At 34.3% G+C, this 25,265-nt stretch overlaps 1 long non-coding RNA gene across 1 annotated transcript in view; it reads left to right on the top strand.

The window, feature by feature from the left end:
* The window catches only part of LOC128314357 (uncharacterized), a 372,707-nt gene that overhangs the window by 100,763 nt on the left and 246,679 nt on the right, over window positions 1–25,265 (top strand). The gene's annotated exons all lie outside the window — the stretch shown is intronic.

Below are 25,265 nucleotides of genomic sequence, written 5' to 3'. Positions count from 1 at the left end.
AAAAATAGTAAAACATAATGTTATGGAATGTAATATAAAATTAAGAAAATCCATGTGAAAGTTTTCAATTTCTTTGTTTTTAACTTGATGAGAATGAAATATCCATTTGATCATCTCTAACGATAATTGAATTGTGAAAGTAGTTTATGTGATTATGCACCAGCTTCTTTTTTATATTAGTGTTTCTGCTCTTTTGCTTTTGCTACCATGGTAGCTAAAGATTCAGAAAGAGTTCCAAAAGACAAAGAACTCTGGACATTCTATATTGGAATGAATAAGTTTTGAAGTTTAAGGGCAAACTAGGAAGGAAGAAAAAAAATCTCTGCAGCCCTTATCTATTGAATAAATTGAATTCATAATTTAAAACGTTTTTCAAATTAACTACAGACCCAGATGGTTTCATTAGTGAATTCTTCAAAATGTTTAAGAAAGAAATACTATTAATATATCCATGAATTTTCAAATGACAGGAAAAAATGCACAACTTTTTGTTTTGAGACCACATTACCTTACGTAAAAATCTCACAAGAGTATTACAAGAAAGAAAAACTATGGCCTAAAGTATCTCATGAACACAGTTGAAAAATCCTAAACAAAAGATAAGCACACTAAGTGCAATGATACATAAGATAAAGTATATGTTATCACCAAAATGGGTTTAATTCATGAAGGTGAGATTGAGTTAATACTGGGAGTCAATTAATGTAATTCACTACATTAACAGAACAAGGGAAAAAAAACTTTCAGCTTGTACCAACATGAGGAAAGTAATGTCAGGAGATTCAGAAAAAAAAGCATTTGATAAAGCAAAAACCAATACAGTGTCATGATTAAAAACCAAAACCAAGCCAACAATTATCACTATCAACTTAACGTAGCAGGAGTATAAAAAACCTTACTTAATTCAATTATGAATCTAAAACAAAACAAAACAAGGCAAACACACAAAAACCTGCAGAGGCATACCTGATGATGAAATACTAATAGATCACAAATATATAAGGATGCCCATTGTCACCGCTTGGGTTTTTCATTGTTCTAGAGTTCCTTATTGCTGCAAGATAAGAAATAAAGTATGTAGACCTGGAGGAAAAAAAAGGCTCTCACTCTTGGCAAATAATATTGCAAACATTTATAATAAAATAGCTAAACTATTAAAATTAAATATGACTTAGCAAACCAACTGGATATAAGGTCAATCTAAAAATTTGTGTTATTTACATATATTTAGCCAAGAAACAATTTGGAAAATGAATTTTGTAATTATATATCATTTGCATTGGCAAGAAAAATAAAACTCCTAGAAATAAAATCTATGCAAGACCTCTAAATAGAAAAGTATAAAAATTGAGAGAAATTATAGAGATATAAATAAAAGGAAGAATAAACCACGTTTATGATTGGAAGATTCAATATTGGAAAGATGTTAAGTTTTCTCAAATTGATTTATATGTTCAACGGATTCCCTAGGAAAATAATCTCAGGAGTTTGTATAGGTGTGTATATAAATTGAAAACTAAACTAAAGGTCAACCTGTTGAATGGCAGAAAATATTTACAAATGACCCCTGATAAAGGGTTAATATCCAAAATATATCAAGAACTGATATAACTCAATACCCCCAAAACAAATAACCCAATTAAAAAATGGGCAGGAGTGCCTGGGTGGATCAGTCAGCTAAGCGTCCGACTCTTGACTCCTGGTTTTGGCTCAGGTCATGATCTCATGGTTTCGTGAGTTTGAGCCGTGTGTTGGGCTCTGCCCTAAAAGTGCGGAGCTTGCTTGGTATTCTCTGTCTCTCCCTCTCTCTGCCTCTCCCCCACTTGTGCTATCTCTCTCTTATATGCATAAATAAGTAAAAAATGAGCAGAAGTCATGAACAGACATTTCTCCAAATAAGGCAGACAGATGGACAGCGGACACATGAAAAGATACTCAGCAGCACTCATAATCAGACAAGTGCAAATCAAAACACAATGAGATATCACCTCACACCTGTCAGAATGGCTAAAATAAAAAACACAAGAAACAATCAGTTTTGGCGAGGATATGGAGAAAAGGGAACCCATATGCACTGTTGGTAGGAATGCAAGCTGGTGTAGCCATTGTAGAAAACAGTATGGAGGCTCCTCAAAAAAAATAAAAAATAGAACTACGCTATGGTCCAGATACTGCACCACTCAGTATTTACCTCCAAAGTACAAAAACACTAATTCAAAGGGATACATGTACCCCTGTGTTTATTGCAATATTATTTACAATAGCCAAACTGTAGAAACAGGCCAAGAGTCACATTCATAGATGAATGGATATATCTTCGCATAAATCAAATTTCAAGGTTGTCTTGCTTTGGTATGATTTAAACAAATAGGAGAAAGAGTGGCAAAGAAAATGACCCCTTAGCTGTTTATTAGTTAGTAAAAGAAGATATAGACTCAATTAATGGAAAACAAATATCACATTTAATAACATTTTAGAAACTTTCCAAGCTTTCAAACTTTTTATAAACATCTGTTTATTAATTTTTAGATGAATTATCTGGTTTCAGACGTTTTATTAATTTTAACCTGTTGATTAGTGTCATGTTTTAAATAGTAGTGTAACAATGGCCATGTAATTGCAGACTAATGGGTAAAATGGGATATAGTAAAGATTCAAAATCATGTCCTCAGGAAACTTCCCACAGCTGCTGAGGAATCATCCAGCATCATTTTATAATTAATATGACTTATTTTCTGTGCTTTTTCAGTTGAAGACTTAGCACATGTTGACTGCATAAGAATATTTACACTAGTGCAGTCTGGCCCTGGCTCTATCACTTTCCAGTTCTCTGGCTTTGTAAATCATCTCTTGACAGTGAGTTGTCTCCACTCTAAAAATCAGCCTAAATTACCCTTATCTAAAGTAAACACAGGCCTTCTGAAGATGACAGCCTTAAGAATGTTCAGGAACACAAGCCCAGAAGCACTTGACAAGATAAGGGTGAAGTCCTAAAATTTAAATTGTTCTGCAATCTTAAATTCTGTGTTCCACAAGTGATTTGAGCTCCCAAGATTGGGAAACTGGCACACGTAAAACAATGGACAAGCAGGAATGAAGTATGATAAACATGGCATCATTGGAGTTTTGAGGAACCATTCCCAGTTAGCTTTGTTAGGTCTGAATTGTGTCCCCTCCAAATTCCTATGTTGAAGTCCTAACCATCAGTACTGCAGAATGTGAATATATTTGGAGATAAGCCTGTAAAGAGGCAATTAAGTTAAAATTAGGTCATTGTGTGGGTCCTAATCCAGTATGACTGTGTCCTTATAAGAAAAGGAAATTTGGATATAAGACAGCACAGAAGGAAGACCATCTGCAGACAAAGAGAAAAGACTACCTTCTCCAAGCCTCAGAAGAAATGAACCCTGACACCTTAATTTCAAACTTGTAGCCTCCAAGACTGTGAGAAGCTGCCCAGTCAGTGGTATTTGGTGATGGCATCCCTAGCAGACTAATAGAAGTGTCCTTTTCTTCTTAAGTTTTGAAAAAAAAAATTGGACGATATCAACCATCAACTGACTGGTGTTGGTCTTCCTACATTACCATTTTGCACAATTGTCTAAGTTCTATTACCCCTTTGAGTCTCTGGTTTCTGACACCCAGTTCTACATTCATTTGGTCTCTAGCTAGGAACCCAGTATTTACACTGCCTTGTAAGTGGGTGTTTTCAGTCATGCATCACAATGGCTGTTTCTTCTGGAAAACTCTTCTTCTGGATACCTTCTTCTGTTGCCCTTATGGAACTGTTTACACTTAAGAAATCTGCCTACTCGGGAGGTTTCTTTCTTATGTGAAGTTAACCAATTTAGAACCAACTAGAGTTGTTGTGGTTCCTTGCACTGGCTAGGAGACTCAGGGTAGGCCTCGTTCATGATATTTTTCTTCACTGGGACTATAAGAAAAAATTTGGGGCTGCTAATCTAGCCCTACCCATACAGGCTTTGCATTTATATTTTAAAGCCAGAACGTTGCTAGTGCTGTGAAACACACGTAAAATTTAGAGGGCACGTGATATAAAAGTAGCAAATATTCTGTAAATCAGATTTTAAAAGATCTTTACAGATGTAAGTTTCTCTTGCTTCATCTATGCCTATTTAGGAAATGCGGAACTTGTGAAGTAAGTGATGAAAGCATGCATGCTGAAGCCACCTGAACGAACTACAGGTATGGTTCTTTGCTTGCAGGATCACAAGCAATCTGGCCTTTGCAGAGGGTAGCCACAAAGTCTCCATGCCTTTTGCTTGCTAAACCCCAACAACCACTCTTTACTTATCAGACCTCAATCATGGGGTTCTGCTAGCTGTTAAGCCCTGTGAGGTCTGTCTTGCAGAATACCACAGCGCCCAAAGTGGTCCCTTGTAAGCTTTCTCTGAGGTCCAAGCAACTTTGCCAAGCCTGTAGATGTCCAGCACTTATTCTGAAGTCTAGACATTTTTTCTTAAGGTGATGTCTTTGCTCAAGTCCCTGTAGTCACCAGAGATCTGGCTTGAACATCTTGCACAGGCCTCAGAAATATGAATGATTGAATGAATGAATGAATGAATAAATAAATAAATAAGCTCAACTGTAAAAATATCACCTGGATAAACATAAGTCTCTTCCAGGTTTAAAATACCTTGTCTACAAACTAAAATCCAAGGCCTAATGTCATATATCCTGTAGACATGGGTAGCCTTAATCACTTTCTTAAATTTCTTTTTGTTTTATGTTTTAGGCTGTCTAAAGAGTATATCAAAGTTTAATGTCTCTGAAATTAACTGTGCAAAACTGCAAATATGCCAGGGACTGATAGGACCTTGTAAAGCATAAACTTTTTAGGATCAATTAATAGTAGGTATTTCCTGTGCATAAGAAAAGTTATACAAAGTTGAGTTAATCACCCCTCTACCCAAGGCAGAATGAGTACAGTGGTGTTGAGGGGTCAGAAAGTATACTAATTGAGAACCTTCCAATGGAAATGAAAAGAAAATGCCCCTTCTTATCCCCAAGAAGTAACAAGAAAATAGAGAACCACCATTGTGGAAAACTTGATGGAAGGGCATGAAGGAACAGGTATGAGAGCCTCCAGCTCTGTAATAGAAGATTAAAGAGAAATAATGCAACCCTAAGAAGTTTAGAGTAATAATGAGAAAATCAAGAAACTTGGAAATAAGACTTAAAATTGCCGCACCAGGCAATGGCAGCCTTTCATTTTGTTGTATCTGTTTGTAAAGGTCAATATTGACTTTGATTGTGGAGATCAGTTAGGATATGTTCCAATTTAAATATCACTTTCAACCCTACAATTTCATTATTGCCTTAAAAAAAATGATAATCAAAGCCAGTAACAACCAAAAACAACTGTTTAATTTTAACTTGCATCCAAAGTACTTTTCCTGAAGTTACGAAAACAAAATACAATCACCACAATGGTTTGTTTGAGTTAAGCGACTATCTAATTACTTTATAGAAAATTACCTTTCCTCCTTAAAACAGTGTGAGGCTGCCAAATCTACTCCTACATGAGGAGACTCATGCTATTTGGCTTCTGGGCTCCATCTGCGTTTGTCTGCATCTGCTTTTATCCTCCTCAAACTCTTCTCAAAAGGAGCACAGAGAATCTGCAATTCATGTCAGGGCACCCAGCCAGATTAGAAGCTGCCAAATATCAACATCAGGTTTTGTGAGAAAAATTAAGTTACTTAAGCCTTCTCTCTAGCACAGCAATAATGTTGGATGAAAGGTTATGCAGTTTGAATCTCTTATTTCTACCCTGCTGGGAAAAGATAATTTGGAAGTGAAAATGTGAGGTTATGATGTGATTTGGACATTTTATGGTGACCTAACCTTTTCAATGGCTATTCTTACTGTGTCTGATTATCATATTAGTGAATTTTTTCACTGTTTTTCTGCAATTGTCACACTATAACATAGAAAGTAGAATGTGAATAACTTCACATATTAGATTTTTAAAGGGTTTTGTGGTTCTCTGCACATCTTTAATAATTCATTCTTTGGGCAGCAAAAGTGCTGATATGCATGCATTTTTACTCTGGTTATTTTCTTCCCAATAAATGATTTTGGACTGATTTATGGTAACAAAATTTAAAATTTGAGAAGGAAAGCAGTAAGAAACCTCTAGGGCCAAATATTGAATGGAACATTTGATTAATATTTTAATATTAATTTTGCTCATCAGTAAATGGTAATAATAATAGCACATCCTCAGGTTTACTCTGAGTTTTAAAGAAATTGATATATGTAAAAATTTAATAATATATGGTTGGTGATGAATGAAATTAGTTGCAATTATTATATCAATGCATATTTTGAATTCTAAATGAAAACAAAATACTGTTAGTAACAACAGCAGAAATATTTTAAATGCTTATTATGAAGATAATAAGATGAATATTCTAAATTTGAATGTCTATTTATCTACCTATAAAATCTAAAAACAAAACATATCTATTACTTTCTCAAAGTCTCTTGGTTATTATGAAAAGGCAGAGCTCCTGGATTTTGGGTACACATCTGTGACAGTTCTGTGCTATGAATTTCACTGATCAAATGGATTTCAGACTCGCAGAAATCTTAGGGGAACTTTTTCAGACTACACTGGGTGGAGTAGGATTTTTTTTCTGATTGACTGCTAGATATAATTAGCTAATATCTCCCAAAATACTTCATCATTTATATTTGAGTACACACATGATTTTTAGATGTCCCAGAAAAGAGGACTGGTACAGTTTAAGATGCAATAAAACTAGAGGACCGGATGTACAGACATGCTATAAACCAAGTGGCTCAGTTGCTGAATCAAAGAAGAAGAAAAAAGGCTTTATTTTATTCATTAGTGTAAGCAATAAATTAATGTCATAGGCAATAAGGGAGTTGATTGGTAACTTTATCATTCTGGATCGCCTGTGGGTCCTTAACTGTGCTTATGTGTGTGAATGTGTGTGTATTTTTCTTTTCTTTACATACACTGAAGAACAGTTTTCATATCTTATTTACTTTCTAAAGAAGTTTTTTTTTTCTAAATTTTGGTGGAGAGCTTCGCTATAGGAGACTTTCATCATCTATTCAGCTTTCTCTAAAAATATGAGTTGAGATCTTTAAACTATTTCTAGCAAGTCAAATTATCAATATTAGTATATATCCTCATTTTATAAGCCATAGATCCGATCTTATAGAATAGGTGTTTCAAAGCCTCAATCAAAAGAGAGAAGAGACATGAAGCTTTTGAGAAAGGGGTGCCTGGGTGGCTCAGTGGGTTAAGTGTCTGACTTCAGCTCAGGTCATGATCTTACAGTCTGTGAGTTGGAGCCAGGTCTCTGTGCTCACAGCTCAGAACCTGGAACCTGCTTTGCATTCTGTGTCTCTCTCTTTCTCTCTCCCTCTGTCTCTCAAAAAAACAAAAAAATAAAAAAGATTTTAAGATAAACTGTTGCAAACATTTCTCCATATATTTTCTAAATCGTTTCCATCCCACAAATTCTTATGATGCAAAAGGCAGAGAGACAGGTTCATTTTGCTACCTTGTTTAGGTCCACTAATATTCCATAAGGGGCAACTGCACCAATTGATTCTGCGCTTTGTTTTTAAAAAAACAAGTTTTCAGGGCGCCTAGGTGGCTCAGTCAGTTAAGTGTCCGACTTCAACTCAGGTCACGATCTCACGGTCTGTGAGTTCGAGCCCCGCGTTAGGCTCTGGGCTAATGGCTCAGAGCCTGGAGCCTGCTTAGGATTCTGTGTCTCCCTCTCTCTCTGCCCCTCCCCCGTTCATGCGCTGTCTCTCTCTGTCTCAAAAAAAAAAAAAAAAAACCGTAAAAAAAAATAAAAAAACAAGTTTTCGTATTTAATGTAATTGAATCTGTAGCCTAAAAGTGAGATGCACAAAAGGACTGTTATTCTAAAGTAATTGATTAGAACAATTTAAATAATAAAGGAAATTAATTATGTAAATGTCCAGCTATTCTCTCCATTCAGCCTTGATGAGCTTCAGCAGAAAATAGGAAAAGTTGTGCATCTTTTTCTTTCCTTCATACCCCATGAGAATAATATTCACTAGCTCGATGAAACTGATGCATTTCTTTAAAATAAATATGCTGTAACATATGTGGAATAGAAAAGATTATATGAATCTAACCTATTTATAAAACAACATAGGCATGAAAGGTTGAAAACATAGAGATATAATTTTAACAATAGAGGAATGGTTTATAACTCAGTAGTAATAAGAAAGTGACCTTTTATAGCATCTACCATAGCTTTAAGAGGATTTAGAGATCATTGAATCTGCCATTTTTACTTCAGATAAAGATGCTGATGTGGAAAAAAGACTAAGGTTCATGCCTAAGGCCATATAAGTGGTTAGCAACAGACTCTTCAACAGATTGAAGGTATTTGACATGGAGAACAGATTACCTTTCAGTATATTATAACTAACTTCAATTTATGTGATCAAATTGTTTATTTCTTCCTAGTGAAAATTCTGCTAAGAGCTTTTGTGATTTAAGGACATGTTTTTTTCTGATTCCTAATTTTAAGTGAGCTTAAAAAAGAAAATCCTTCTACGATTTGTTTAAGCAGTCCATGACTCCATGTCTCTATGTGATGTAGGGTTACAAAGTACTTGCTTATGTTTGTAAGACTCCTGTAAAAATCCTTAGCCATGATTTACACATTCTTGGATTTCTCTGAGGGAGGTAGAGAAGAAACAGAAGTAGTAATTTTGAGCAGACCTACACTGGAGAATGACAGCTACAGGAGATGCGGGAAAAGGAGAATGGAGGCAGTTTGTTTTTCCTTTATGATGTGAGAAAACCTACTTCTGTCAGGAACTCAAATTTACATAAGAAATATATATATGTATTGAACTTAGATCTAAAGTATATAGAAGGGCGCCTGGGTGGCTCAGTCGGTTAAATTTCCGACTCTGGCTCAGGTCACGATCTCATGAGTTCGTGAGTTTGAGCCCCACGTCAGGCTCTGTGCTGACAGCTCGGAGCCTGGAGTCTGCTTCAGATTCTGTGTCTCCCTTTCTCTCTGCGCCTCCTCCCTGAACCCCTCCCACCCTCCATTCATGCTCTGTCTCTCTTCTTTCTCTCTCAAAAACAAAAAACATTGAAGAAAGTACATACTCTTTTTATTTTTTATTTGTTTATTTGTTTATTTTGTTTCTAATTTTTATTTAAATTATAGTTACTTAACTTACAGTGCAATATTGGTTTCAGGTGTAGAATTCAGTGATCATCCCTTACAGGTAACACCCAGTGCTCATCACAAGTGCCCTCCTTAGTAACCATCACCCATCTAGCCCATCCCCCACACACCTCCCTCCATCAACACTCAGTTTGTTCTCCATCATTATAATTCTCTTAAGGTTTGTTTCCCTAGCTCTTTTTTTAATTTGTTCCCCCTTCCCATATGTTCATCTATTTGTTTCTTAAATTACACATATGAGTGAAATTATATGGTATTTGTCTTTTTCTGACTTACTTCGCTTAGCATAATACGCCACGTAGAATATTCTTAAGTGAATCAGATGTGATCCTATCTTTAAGTTATGAACAATTAATTGAGGATATTGGGAAAAACATGAAGCAGAATGTTAACCGAGAGCACTGAAAAAGCACTAAGAGAGTATATGGCACATAATTAGTGCTGAGCAGATATTCTCAGATACTAAATTGGAATGAAATTAACACTGCAATAATGCTTATAGGCTAATACAAGGAAAGAGGCATTTGAGGTAGGGCTTGGATAAATAGATAGGATTTTAACTAATACAACTTGACAGAATGAACACATGAAGCAGTGTGAGAAATATTAAGGAGGCAAAAAAAAAATAGTAGGCACCAAAGTAACGAAGATTCAATATAATTCTGTAATATCTCTACTTTTACATTGGTCCTAAACATTGATGTAAAGAATGTAGGTATGTCATTTTTTATCTGAAATGAACAATAAATTGGCCTAAATTCCTTAGTTCATTTGTTTTCATTTCCTCTGTAAAATTTCATTCACTTTAGAATTGTGCTGTTTTGATAATGTAGACCTCACTATATAATAATGGTGCTTTATACATACATCGTCATTACTTTTCCGTCTCATGTTTCTTATTCTTTTTATGTTACCAACATTTTCATTGTTTATATTTTTAGAGACGAAGCATAACCTGTAAATTTCCATGTTTGCTTTGTGACATCCTGCTGAATGGTAGTAGACTAATTTTTTTTCCTTTTTTTTTTTTTTACATGTATTCATTTTTGAGAGAAAGAGAGAGAGCACAAGTGGGGGAGGGGCAGAGAGAGAGGGAGACACAGAATCCGAAGCAGGCTCCAGGCTCTGAGCTGTCAGCACAGAGCCCGACGTGGGGCTCAAACTCACAAAACCGCAAGATTATGACCTGAGCTGAAGTCAGAGGCTTAACCGACTGAGCCACCCAGGCACCCCAGATAGTAGACTAATTTAAGCAAAGAAAATCAGCTCCTTCTTACCAAAAGACAGATTTCCTTAAGTAGAACATCAGTTATGAAAAATTGAAAAAAAAAAAAAAAGCTGCAACCTAATAGCAGATACTGCTTTTTCTGTCTCTAAGCCCCATTTCTAAAAAAGTGTGTAAGTTAATCAACAGAATATAAATTTATTTACAAAATTTGTATTGGTAATCCCACTCGATGTAATTTAAATTCTTGGAAACATCTAATTATTAATATAGTTTAACAATGCCTTGATTCAAAAGTTATATATGACCTTGTTATTTTTAAATCCAGTCATTGACAAAAAAGCATATTTTTCACTCTTTAATTAAATTATTAAATTTTATTTGACTTTTATTAAATAAAAATTATTAATTTTTAAATATATATTTTGTGTTTTTTGAGTACATTCAAGTGAGTTTTTTGACATTGAAGTGTCTTTCATGAAAAAAGTCACAGACCCTACTTTTCCCTTAAAAACTTGTACAAGTTATGTACTCTGCATAGATATATGTATGGTATAGGCATAGGTATAGATATAGATTGAAACCATATATCTATATCTATATCTATATCTATATCTATATCTATATCTATATCTATATCTATATCTATCTGAAAATGTTCCTATACATACATGTATATTTAGGTCTATCTGGTGTATTTATATATATATATGTGCATATTGAAGAGGGTTGGTGCTCTTCAAAGGACAGTAGGGTCACAACTTCAGTGGGACTCAGTAGTTTTACTTGGTGTGGGTCTGTTAGGATTTTTGGAAAAGGTCATTTTTAAATGAGTCCAGAAAAATAAGGAACTGGATACTAGGAAGGTAAAAGGAGTTTTAAGTAAGTTCATATTGAGAGTTAGCATAAGTAACCTCCTATGTTTAAAGAACTGGAGTATATGGCTCAAGTATAAAGGAAAGGTTTGAAATAAAGGGGGGGAAGGAAACTGGGAAGGGAAAGGGATCAAATCATGCTTTATTGGAATATATTGATTTTTCTCTTAAATGGAAAATCATAAACATTTTAACATGGAGCATGACAAAACCAGGTTTTTAACTTAGGTAACATTCCAGTAGCCAGTGTTTTTGAAGACTTACTATATCCCTGTAATTGGAGATATAGTGGGAAATAAATCCATAAATAAAGAATACATATGGAGCTTAAGGTCTAATAGAGAATACAGATATTAAACAACCACTTAAAATAAATCTTCATCAGAGTAATTCTTGGAAAACCACAGATTTCAATGAAAAATAAAGCCCATGAATTCAGTTCTAGATGTTGAGTTTGAAGTGCTTATGGGCCGTCTAGAAACTCATGTGTTTTACTTTTTTGGCTCTGTGAGGCTGCAACTGAATAAAAAAGTGGGCTCTGGAGATAAAGATGTAGCTATTGAAATGTAATATGGGTGAACTGGAGTAAATGACATAGTTTGGGCAAGTTCAGACCAAGGTCCAGGAGAACAGTTAGGTGCAAAGAAATATAGCAAGGATAAGTGCAGAAAGGTCATTTTCCAGAGCAAGACTGAAAAGCAAGGCCAGAGAAGCAGGAGATTATCTACAGCATACAGATAGAGGTTCAAGAAGAACATTATGGTCAAATAAGTGAGAATTTGGTAACTTTATTTTTTTCAATGCTTTTGTTAGTATACTTTCAGTGAAATAGTATAATTATTGTACTTGGTTGAAAAGTGAATGAGTTTAAGAAATTGAAGCAAGAAGTGTACAGAATTATTTTGACAAGCTTAGCATTGGAAGAAAAAGTTAATGGAGAGTGATATTGAGTGAAGGAATTTTTTGTTTTAAATTAAAAATGCTTGGGGACACCTGGGTGGCTCAGTTTAGCATCTGACTCTTGATTTAAGCTCAGGTCATGATCTCATGGTTTGTGGGATCGAGCCCTGCTTTGGGCTCTGTGCTGAGAACATGGAACCTGCTTGGGATTCTCTCTCTCCTTCTCTCTGCCTCTCTCCTGCTTGAATTCATTCTCTCTCTCTCTCTCTCTCTCTCTCTCTCTCTCTCTCTCTCAAAATAAACAAAATAAACTTTAAAATGCTTTACCATGTGTGTGTAATAATCCTGTTGGGGAGGAAGAGGGAGAAACTATAGTGTGTGTGTGTGTGTGTGTGTGTGTGTGTGTGTGTGTGTGTGCGCGCGCATGCGTGTGTGCGTGTGTGATTATATAGAAATAGGAAAGATTCTGTGGAACTCATTTTAATTATTTGAATATCTATCTTGAACAATTATGACATGTCTATTACTGTTCTGGAGGCTGATTTTCCTAAGTGCCCTTCACTCCTACGAGCTGGACTAAAAATGTATTTATGACTTCTAGGAGTTTTCTCCATCCTTGAATTTGGCCATTGCAAGGATAGAACAAGGCAAGCTGCAACCTCAGTGAGGGAGAGTGGTTAAGAATAGGTGCCTTGCTCTGATCTCTTTTATTTAACATAGTACCAAAAGTCCAGTCACAACAATCAGACAAGTAGAAGGAATAAGAGGCATCCATATTGGTAAAGAAAAAATTAAACTGTCACTATTTGCAGACGACATGATAGTATACATAGAAAACCCTAAGGATTCCACCATAAGACTACTAGAAATAATGAACAAATTCAGTAAAATGGCAGGATACAAAACTTAATGCCCAGAAATTGGTAGTGTTTCTATACACTAACAACAAAGTTGCAAAAAGAAATTAATAAAAGACACCATTTACAATTGCACCAAAAATAGGAAAATACCTAGGAATAAACTTAACCAAAGAGGCACAAGACCTGTACTCTGAAAACTATAACATGGATGAAAGAAATTGAAGATGATACAACAAATAAAAAATATTCCATGCTCATGGAGTAGAAGAATTAATATGTCAAAATGTCTATACTGCCCAAAACAATCTACAGTTTCAGTGCGATCTCTAACAAAATACCAACAACACTTTCACAAAACCAGAACAAATAATTACTAAAATTTGTATGAAACTGCAGAAGACTCTGAATATCCAAAGCAATAGTGAGAAAGAAGAACAAAGCTGGAGGTATCAGTTCTAGATTTCAGATAGACTACAAAGTTATCGTAATTAAATAGTATGGTACTGGCACAAAAATATACACATAGATCAATGGAACAGGATAGAGACCTCAGAAATAAACCCACATTTATATGGTCAATTACTCTATGATAGAGGAGGCAAGAATATACAATGGAAAAAGGCAGTCTTTTCAATAAATGGTGCTGGAAAAACAGGACAGCTACATGCAAAAGAACGGAAGTGAACTACTTTCTAAAACCATACATAAAAATAAACTCAAAATGGATTAAAGACTTAAATGTGAGATCTGAAACCATAAAGACCCTAGAAGAGAGCACAGGCAGTATAATTTCTTTGACATAGGCCATAGCAACATTTTTCTAGATAAGTCTCCTAAGGCAAAAGAAACAAAAGCAAAAATTAACTGTTGGGACTATCTAAAAATCAAACACTTCTGCACAGTGAAGGAAACAATCAACAAAACAAAAAGACAGCCTACTGAGTGGGGGAAGATATTTTCAAATGTTATATTCAATAGGTGGTTAATATTCAAAATATATAAAGAATTCATACAACTCAACACCAAAAAAATAATCTGTATAAGAAAATGGCAAGAGAACCTAAATAGATATTTTTCCAAAGGAGACATAGAGATGGCTATCATATACATGAAAAGATACTCAACATCACTCATCATCACTCATGTAAATCAAAACCCCAATGAGTTATCACCTCATGCCTGTTAGAATGGCTAAAATCAAGAAGACCAATAGCAAGTGTTGGCAAGGATGTGGAGAAAAAAATTCCTTTTGCACTGTTGGTGGGAATGTAAATTGGCATAGCCACTGTGGAAAATAATACAGATGTTCCTCAAAAAGTTAAAAATAAAAATACATAAAACTTTGTTATGAGAGCACAATTCGTTCCGGAAATATGCTTGTAATCTAAAGTACTTCTATATCAAAGCAAGTTTCCCCATACAAAATAACAGAAACATGGATGATTCATTCCAAAATCCAAAAATATTCATATAATAGTGATTACAATACTGTAATATAGTACAAAATAATAAAATACAAAATGTAAAGAAAAATAAAATTAACTTGCACTTACCTTTGAAAACCTTCGTGGCTGGTATGAGGGAGAAAAGAGAGGAGGGTTATTGTGTAGGATGACTTTCACTATCACTCATGGAATCACTGCTATCTATTGGCTCAATAGAATCTTTTTCTGCCTGGGGGCCATCATATATACTAGCGTGGATGTTGAGTACAGTACAGTATTAATAAACTTTTGTTATATACATTATTGAATGTAACTGGCAATAAAGGTGCAGAGGAAAGGGTCTATATTTGCAGGCAGCCTGACCTAGAATGAAGCAAAGCATTCCTAAGGTTACTCTTGTATGAAAACACAAAGGACTGTACATAGGTGCTTTGAAGTGACAACAGACACACCAGTGCCAGTTATAGGCACCTTCCAACATTCTGAAAAGTCACTGATTTCTGCCAAACACTGTGGCCTGAGACTGAGCAGCTGAGCATGGGAAATGATCACCCACAATCCCACAGTAAGAGAAGAGAGAGAGAGAGAGAGGGAGAGAGAAAAGCCTCAGTTGTGATCATGTGACATTTGGTGTGACATACTACCCACATTGCAAGGCATCGCTCATCAATTTAAACTATATTAGAAATATTTACTTGTCTTGTGGAACATTCACAGAACGAGTTACTTGGAATCCAAGGTTTTACACTACCATACCATCCAATAATTCCATTATTGGGTATTTACCCAGTAAAAATGAAAACACTAACTCAAAAAATATATGAACTCCTATGTTTATTGCAGCATTATTTACAATAGCCACAACATGGAAGCAACCTGAGTGTCCATCAATAGGCAAATGGATAAAGTATATATACATACAACAGAATATTACATAGCCATAAAAAATAATGCAATCTTGTCATTTGCAACAACATGGATGAACCTAAAGGGTATTATGCCAAGTGAAATAAGTCAAAATGAGAAAGACAAATAACCATATAATTTCACTTATAAATAGACTCTAAAAAATGAATAAACAAAAAGCAGAATCAGAAGTGTAAACATGGAGAACAGCTGATGGTTGCCAGAGGGGAGGTTTGGGCAAATGGGTGGAGGGCAGAGGGAGTTGCAGGCCTCCAGTTATGGAAAAAGTAAGTTATGGGAATAAAAGGCAAAGCATGAGGAATACAGTCAGTGATACTGTAATAGCAATGTAATGGGATAGATAATAGCTATAATTGTGAACATAACATGGTGTACAAATTTATCAAATTACTAAGTTGTACACCTGAAACTAATGTAGCATTGTGTGTCAACTATACTCAGGTAAAAAAATAAAAGAAAAAATTAAAAAGTAAATTAAAAAAATGAAAGAGAAGTAAGTAAATAAATAAGTGCCCTGCTTTGATGCAGAGAAATCAAATTACCTGTGTCCTCCATCATGTGAATGCAAAACAAAGTTTACATAGGAATGTAAAACCATTTTTTAAAATTTCTCTGCAACCCCCAGATGTCTTTCAACATGATCTTATAAATTTCTTAGGACACAGTAGGTCCAACAGAAGACTAAGCAAGGACCAGGACACAAGGAAATATGGCCACCAAAAATCATTACCCTTTGAAACTGATCCAGCAAATAAGAATAGCTTTTGGTATATGCTTCTACCAAGAATATCTGAGAACTATATGAAGCAGCCACTATAAGCAGAGTACCAGGAGTTGCTAATGTGATGGGAATGAAAGCTTAGTGATTCTGCATGCAGCCTTTATCAGGAGTCATTACTAACAGCCACAGTGGGGAAAAGTGCTGCCCATGAGGGTTCTCTCTAGGATCAGAAACTTAATGGTTTGAATAAGGAGATATTGCTCAGAAGTCTCTGCACTGCTGGCAATAAGGAAGGAACATCTCCTGAAATAGATGTCCTACATTTTTTTTTCTTTTAACTCCTGTGACAATTATTTATTTGTATTATTTTCATTGTTACTACTTTATTATTATTTGCTTTATTCCTTTCACAGATAATAAATAAAAACAATTTGGAGAAAAAATTAAAAAAAACAACTCTTTTTCCTTAGAAACCTGATATTTTGGAGTCTTAAATACATACTCAGAGTGTTAAAACAAATGAGACAGAAAAGAAAAATGATACACTTTGAGGATTGAGTTCTTGATAGACCACATTGTCCAAGAAAAGATTTTATGAACTGTGATATGCTGAGAGATAGTAACAATTTCGTGTTTTTATGTTTGATACGCAGTAAGAGTACAAATATTATTTTAATTCAAATGTACTTTAAAAATTATATGGCAATATGTTTTTTAAGCATTGAGATCTCTTCTGTTTATGGAGAATAAGTTATAATATACTAATCCTCTCATAAGAACAACTGTAGATGTTGGATAAAATTATTAAAAAGAAAAAAAAAAGCTATTTGGAAGCTGTCGTAGAACAAACAAAACAACCAGGGTTAAATAAATCTTAGTTTTAACTTCCCCATTTAGAGAATAGGACTAGTAGTTTATACTTTATAGAAGGTGATTATAATGATGCTGATGATTGCTGGTATTTATGCACTACGTACTATATGTCAGATATTGGAAGAAGTGCATTGATTTATTTTGCCCAACACGTTATGTTACCACCTGTTACTATAATCTGTATTTTACAAATGGGAAAACAATGCAGAAGTACCAAAACCTGGATTTAAATATAATTTCATCTGGCTCTAGGGATTTAGTGTTTAATCAGTTTGTCAAGTTACCTATCTGCATGTCAAAATAAAACAGGTCAAGCATCTAGTGAATTGAGGCGCCTGCGTGGCTCAGTTGGTTAAGCGTCAGAATTCGGCTCAGGTCATGATCTCATGGCTCCTCAGTTCAAGCCCCACATTGAGCTCTGTGCTGACAGCTCAGCGCCTGGAGCCTGCTTCAGATTCTGTCTCCCTCTCTCTGACCATCCCCCGCTCACACCCTGTCTCTCTCTGTCTCTCAAAAATAAATAAACATTGAAAAGATTTTTTTTAAAAAAGCATCTAGTGAATTGCCTAGCTCACAAAAGGTGCTCTATATCCACAACAAGCCTGTTTCACCTTAGATACCTAGCTCCTGATTGTTTCCTCTGTTCATCTTTGCCTGTAATGCTCTTTATCCATTGATTTTCAAGATTTGTTTTCTCATTTTAAGTTTCTACACAAATATCACCTCCTCAAAGATTTCATTTCTGATTTCAGCAACTAAAATAGCATCACTGGTATTTCCACCTTTTTACCCTGATTTATTTGCTTATTACACCAACCATTGCTTAATTTTATTATCATATGAAAACATACAAATAAACAATGTGTAATGTGCTTCCCTCACACAGTTAGCTCTATATAGTAGAGACATTTTTTAAATGTTAAATACCCCCTACCTAGTACAATTTTAATTTATAGAACATATTCAAAGTATTTGCTTATTTTATTAAATTAATAGTTACTACTGTCAAAAAATCCAGAAATAACAACAACAAACCCCCCCAAAAAGCAAACAAAAAACCATGGAGTCAGTAAAATAGTATTTATTTATTAAGAGTTTATTGTGCATATAAGAACAGTTCATAAACTGGGAGATTTCACATTCAAAATTGATACGTAGCTCAGGGGTATGGCATTTCAGGATAGCTTAAGAAGTGAAAAATGAGGAAATTGTTTAACCTTTCCAGTGTTTGGTCATTATAGTGGTGGTTTCCAGATGGCAGGAGATTGGCTAAAAGTGATTATCTTATACCGTTTTTAGGAAGATGACTTAAGGTTTTTTGTTTGTTTTTGATTATCAGAGCCACTTACAAGAAATAACCTAAATTAAGTCTTATGTTCATGAAATCGGCTAGATTTGGTCTTGATTATATGGCTTAAATGGATTTTCTGCTCAGAGAATTCTTAAGCCCAGGCTCCATTTTGTATTAACACTACTTTTGTTATTTAAGTTATTATAAGTTGAATTAACAAGTGATATGTAAGAATGAATAGTGGAAATACTTTAGTACAGAATAAAATAATGGAAATACTATAGAATATAATGGTTGTATTAGTCAAAGTTCTTCAGAGAACAGAACCAATAGGATATATTAGTTGTAGGAATTCACTCATATGATTATGGAAGCCAAGAATTTTCACGATCTACTTACTGTCTATAATCTCGAAAACCAGGAAAGCTGGTGGTGTAATTCAGTCTGAGTCCAAAGGCCCCAGAACAGAGAACTGATATCTGAGGGCAGGAAATGATGCATATCCCAACTATAACAGAGAGAGAAAATTCCCCTTCCTTGCCTTTTTGTTCTATTCAGGCCCTCAGTAAACAGATTGGATGATGCCTACCTGTATTGGTGAGGGTGGTCTTTACTCAGTCTACTGACTTAAATGCTAATCTCTTCTGGAAACATCCTCACAGCCACACCCAGAAATAATATTTTACCAGCTATCTGGCATCTCTTAAACTCAGGCAAGTTGACGCATAAAATTAACTATCACAACGATAATGCCATAAAGTGTGAAAATACCATAATTCAACTTGTAAACAAGTAAAGAAATTGTAGATGTTAAAATAGCCTCAACCCTTTAGAGTTTTGAGTTGTTTATTGTTTATTTATTGGATCCCAAGTAAAATAATTTGGATTATAATTCTTGTCACTCATTTTATCATTTGATTATTGGCTATAGTAATTTATGAATGAGAAAATCAGTGTTTTCAGTAACTATATTGTGTACTTTAAAACATTTAATCAAAATTAAATTTGTACCCATGTTATGAGTTTGAAAATTTCTTTAATTTTGAAAAGCGCTTTTAAAAATAGTACTTTCATACAATAAATAACACATCTAAATAGTTCATGGCTAAAGCATATATTAAATATATATAAATATATAATATATTAAAAATATATAAATTTATATATGTAAATATATATAAATGTATATATATATAAAATATATATATATATTTTTTAGTTTTCTGCCTATTGTATGGTATTCTATTAGATATTCAAGACATATTGTGTCAATATAGCATATTCGCTCTCCTGTGGTTACAAAATGTAGTTTGTTTTTGAAGGGGACAGAAAACTGGGATCATGTCACAAAGGCATTTTACCTGTCACAGACTAGGAACATACCACAGAGAGCAAAACTGATGGTACTGTGCATCTGTGCATCCAACATTTCATGGCTCGAAGCCACTAGACTCTTTTCTGCATGACCAACTGACTAATTGCTGTACTTGGCCTTTTCTATTCTCTTCAATTAATGCAATGCACAATTGCACATAGCAACAGAGTCACCCATACAGAACAGAATCTGGGCCAGAATTAGGCTCTAAATCCCAGAAGCACCTGTTACAAATATAAAGCGTCCAGATGGTCCAGTCTTTGTGGGGAAGTGTCAAGCATTGACTTATCTGTCTTTCTTACTTTTGGTTTAAGGTCAAAAACATGATCTGTTGGAAGCAGGGAGCCAAATAAAAATCAGAAAAAAAATACCTAGGATTAGTGTAGAAACTTCTCAATTTGTTTATCTAAATATTTATTGCCCAGTGGAGCTCATTGTTATCATTTTCTAAGCATGCAAATGGGATTAGTCTATGATTACATGGCAGACTTCAGTATAATTAGATAGATTTATTTAAACACAGCTGTAAATCATTAAAAAATGTGAAATATTTGGTGATTGTAAATTCAGCAGTTTGTGTATTCAAACTTTAGTCTTCAATCAACTTTATTGTTCTGATTTTGTTTGGGATTCTAGAAAATGAAAAATATTACCTTAGCTTAGCTCAGCTTTTTATTTTTTTCACTTATTGAAGGCATAGGGCACAAAAAGTGATGTTACAGTATATGTATCAAGTGAATAGTATCTCTATCATTGAGATTATATTTAAATTTTACTTTTTTCAGTGTATAATCCTTTGCAATTATAATTAAAACCTCAGTGAACCATCTAGCTATTTTGTATTAAAAAAGAAATTAATGGGATACTTAAAAATTTTGCTCATTCCCACACAAATTCTACATGGTTATCATAAACTTCTCTTGGAATTAATATTTCATGCAATTTATCTGCAACTAAAGAGAAAAAAGCCATTTTCTGAAAATAACCACTCTGTCCCTTTGTTAAAAGCTGAGTAATTTGCAAATATTGCAACCAACAGGAAAATTTATTTTTGTTTGCTTGTTTTCCTGTTTATGTCAGAGCTCTAATGAATTTTGCTACTAAAATTATCACACTAGCTGCCTCTCATTTGGCAGTTGGAATGGACATGATACATACAGTACATTCTATAGCTTTTATTGCAGATCACAATTACCAATAGACATCGATTAAGTTCTTTTCCCCCTTTGATTTTTTTCCTTTCTCTCTTTAATGTTTATTTATTTTTGAGAGAGAGAGAGAGAGAGAGAGAGCGCGCTCCAGTAGGGGAGGGGGACATAGAATCCAAAGTAGGCTCCACGCTCTGAGCTGTCACTGTAGAATCCAAACCCACTCACAATGAGACCATGAACTGACCTGAGCTGAAGTCTGATGTCCAACCGACTGAGCCATCCAGGAGCCCCTGATTTTTGTTTTTGTAGTAAAGGGATACATTTTAAAGACAGTAAAGTCTGGAACATTCTTTACTTTCTTACCAAGATTAAGTTATGATATTTGTTGTCACTCTATATTCAGATCCTAAACAGATGCACTTTGTTACCATATGGAAATGTTACATACTCTGCAGAAGTGTATTATAATTTTAAGCAGTTGAATTAGAATATGCATGGATATTGAATTGCTTAGATTAATAGATTTTTCACTTCATAAAACCATCATGTAAAAACTCAAAGATTAAAAAATAGTTTACTTAACACATGTAAAACACACACCAATATGTACATATATGTAGAATCTGTGTAGAAGTCTATATATTGGTATAGAAAAAGAAAATACTTGTTCTGAGAACTTAATATTATTGAAGATAAATTGATATAAGATGTTCCAATTTCTAACTAATGTTTGGCTACCTATATAAATAATTAACTTGATTATGGGATTAATAATTGATTATGGGATATGTACTATACTTAAATATTTCTACTTAAGTAAAATCAAGGTTTATTTTAATTTTATTCTGAAGGATAATGTGCAAATAGTACTTATTATATGAGCTGGACATACATGTTAACCTCACTTTAAAATAACAGATGTATAGGGACGCCTGGGTAGGTCAGTAGGTTAAGTGCCCCGCTTCGGCTCAGGTCATGATATCACGGTTCGCGAGTTCAAGCCCTGTGTCAGGCTCTGTGCTGACAGTTCACACCCTGGAGTCTGCTTCGTATTCTGTGTCTCCCTCTCTCTGCCCTTCCTCTGCTCACACTCTGTCTCTTTCTCTCTCTGTCTCTCTCTCTCTCTTTCTCAAAAAATAAAATAAAATAAAATAAAATAAAATAAAATAAAATAAAATAAAATAAATAACAGATGTAGAAATAGTCTTTTATGTATATTGCTTCATACTTGTCAAAAATGAAAATGGAGAAATAGAATTTGGCCTCACAAACTAGCTGCCCATCAAAGAAGGAGGGAAAGTGGTTGTGTCAACTACCACTTCCAGCAATGGCAGTCAGTATGTTTTATCCCCAAATTTCGACTGGAAATAACTAAAAAAGCTACACAAAATATATTAGAGTATATTTAAAGGAATAAATTAAGGTATATTTGAAGAAATCAAGGAGGTAGGAAGAAGTTACAGACTTTTTAAATTTTTTATTACTTTTTTAATATTTATTTATTTTGAGACAGAGAGAGACAGAGCGTGAGCGGGGAAAGGGCATAGAGAGAGGAGACAGAATCCGAAGTAGGCTCCAGGCTCTGAGCTGTCAGCACAGAGCCTGATATGGGGCTTGAACCCATGAACTGTGAGATTATGACCTGAGACAAAGTCAGATATTTAACCTACTGAACCACCTAGGTTCCCCAACAAAAATAGTATTCTGGATTCAAGTAAAATGAACATAAATATAAAACATCTAGACTATTAGAATACAATAACTAAAGACAAAGAAGGAAGACATATTCAAAGCATTCAGAAATAGAATATTTTTTTAAATATTAACTTTAAAGTATAATGAGTTTGTCAGCCACTTTTTTATGAAAAAAACAATGGAGCCAGAAAACAATGGCACATCACTTTAAAGTACTGAGGGAAAGTAAGTGATATAGATAATAGAACTGTAAGTGCCAATATCTGGACAAAAAGTGTCACAATATCACAAAAATTTGAAGTTATAATAGAGCTGAATTTCCTAAAATGAGAGAGCGGGAGACAGAAACAAATTCGAAACAATAGAGAAGTGACTATATATATGTGTGTGTTAATATTAGTTATCTATTCCTGCAGAGTAAATTACTCCAATTTTAGTGGCTTTAAACAATGATCTGATGATGTCACAGTTTCTGTGGATCAGGAGTATGGGCATGGCTTAGATGGGTGGTTGTGGATCAGGGTCTAATCAGTGATTATAGTTAAGTTGTTACAGGCTAAATTTGTCTGAGGCTTGTACAGAGGTTAGGATATTCACTTCCAGGATGGCTTACTCACAGGGTTTTCTACAGAAGGCATCGATTCTTCACCATGTGTGGTTTTCCATAGGTGGCTTGAATCCTCATAAGATAGCAGTTAATACTCCCAAGTAAGGAGGAATTTACAGTGCCTTTCATGACCTAGTTTCCAAATTCACATGCTCTCAGTTCCATTGTATTCTTTGTTTGAAGTGCGTCAGTAAGTCCAACATACATTAAAGGAATGGTGGCCAAAGAATCTTTGGACACTTTTGAAACCACAACATATAATGTGGTTAAAATATAACAAGATAATTATGTAAAATATAATGTGAGTATATTAATGCATCTGAAAACCTTAATTTGTAGAAAAATGATATGCAATGTTGGAACCCAAGACATGGTAAATGTCTATTGACCAATAATTGCTAAAATAATTGAAAGAATACTCATAGCTGGTGTCTGACTTCCACTCCCACTGAGGCAGATAAAAATGGAACACAAAATATCAAAACTTCTGGGATGCAGCAAAAGTAGTACTAACACTCAAATTTATAATGGAAATTTCTACATTAAAGAAAGAAGAAAAATCCTAAATCAGCACCTTAGCTTAACACTTAAGGACTCAGAAAAAGAGGAACAAACTAAAATCAAACTTAGCTAAGGAAGGAAGTAATAAAGACTACAGCAGGAAAAAAAAAAAAGTGAAATAGAGAAACCAAAAAAATCAACGGAACTAATAGTTGGTTCTCTGAAAGGAACCAATGTCATTAGCAAATGTCACATTAACCACACTAGGCTACATTAACAGAATGAAGGACAGAGCCCACATGATCATTTCATTTGATTCACAAAAGGATTTGACTTTTTCATGAAGAAAAAAATAACAAAATACTGAACACACTAGTAATAGAGAAAATTACCTAAACATAATAAAGGCCATATATGAAAAGGCCACAGCCCGCATCATTTTCAATGGTGAAAAATTAAAAGCTTTTCTCTGTGATCAACAGTAAAGCAAGGATGCTTTCTCTTTTACTTCCATTCAGCACAGTGATGGAAGTCTTAGCTAGATCATTCAGGCAAGAAAGAGAAATAAATAGCATCCATATAGGAAATGAAAAAGTAGAATTATCTCTTTATAGATGGCATGATGTATGTATAAAACTTTACCAATTCCACCAAAAATTATTAGAACAAATAAATTCAGCAATATTGCAGGATACAAAATCAACACAAATATCTGTTGTTTTATACACATTAGCAATGAATAATCCAAAAGGGAAAGCAGTCTTATTTAGGGACGCCTGGGTGGCTCAGTCACTTGAGCATCGGGCTCTGTGCTGACTGTACAGAGCCTGCTTGGGATTCGCTCTCTGCACCTCCCCTCCTAGGTCTCTCTGTCTCTCTCTTTCTCTCCCTCTCTCTCTCTCTCTCAAAAATAAATAAAAAAAAAAACATTTAAAAATGTATAAAAGAAAACAATCTTATTTACAATAGTATTTAAAATACAGTAAAACCTTGGTTTGCAAGTATAATTCTTCCAGAATCATGCTTGTAATCCAAAGCACTTGTATATCAAAGCAAATTTCCCCATAAGGAATAATGGAAACTCAGATGATTCTTCCCACAACCCAAAAATATTCATATAAAAATGATTATAATACTGTAGTATAGTACAAAATAAATAAAATACAACATATAAAGAGGAATGAACAAATTAGCTTGCACTTACCTTTGTGGCTGGTGTGAGGGAGACAAAAGAGAGGAGGATTATTATATAAGATCACTTTCGCATTCACTAATGGAATCACTGCTATCTATTGGCTCAGTGGAATCTTTCTTCATGATGTTTCAGACCTTATCACATGCATTTATTTCCCAGAATGTATTACAATCCTTTAAGATATTCTAGTGAAGATGAATATGATGGTCAAATAAATATCAGCAATACTATATTCTACATCCATCCCTTTGAAATTGACAATATATATACACAAAGTTCTAAGAAAATCCTGTTTTGGAGAAATGATTTGATCACTAAAACACCCTTTTCTCAAATACACATTTTCCTCTAAAACACATTTGGAATATGTTTCATT

The sequence above is a fragment of the Acinonyx jubatus genome, chromosome A1 (genome assembly GCF_027475565.1).
Source record: "Acinonyx jubatus isolate Ajub_Pintada_27869175 chromosome A1, VMU_Ajub_asm_v1.0, whole genome shotgun sequence".
Taxonomy (NCBI): Eukaryota; Metazoa; Chordata; class Mammalia; order Carnivora; family Felidae; genus Acinonyx; species Acinonyx jubatus.
The sequence above is the reverse complement of the archived record's forward strand: the minus strand, read 5'-3'. Positions and strand labels throughout refer to the sequence as shown.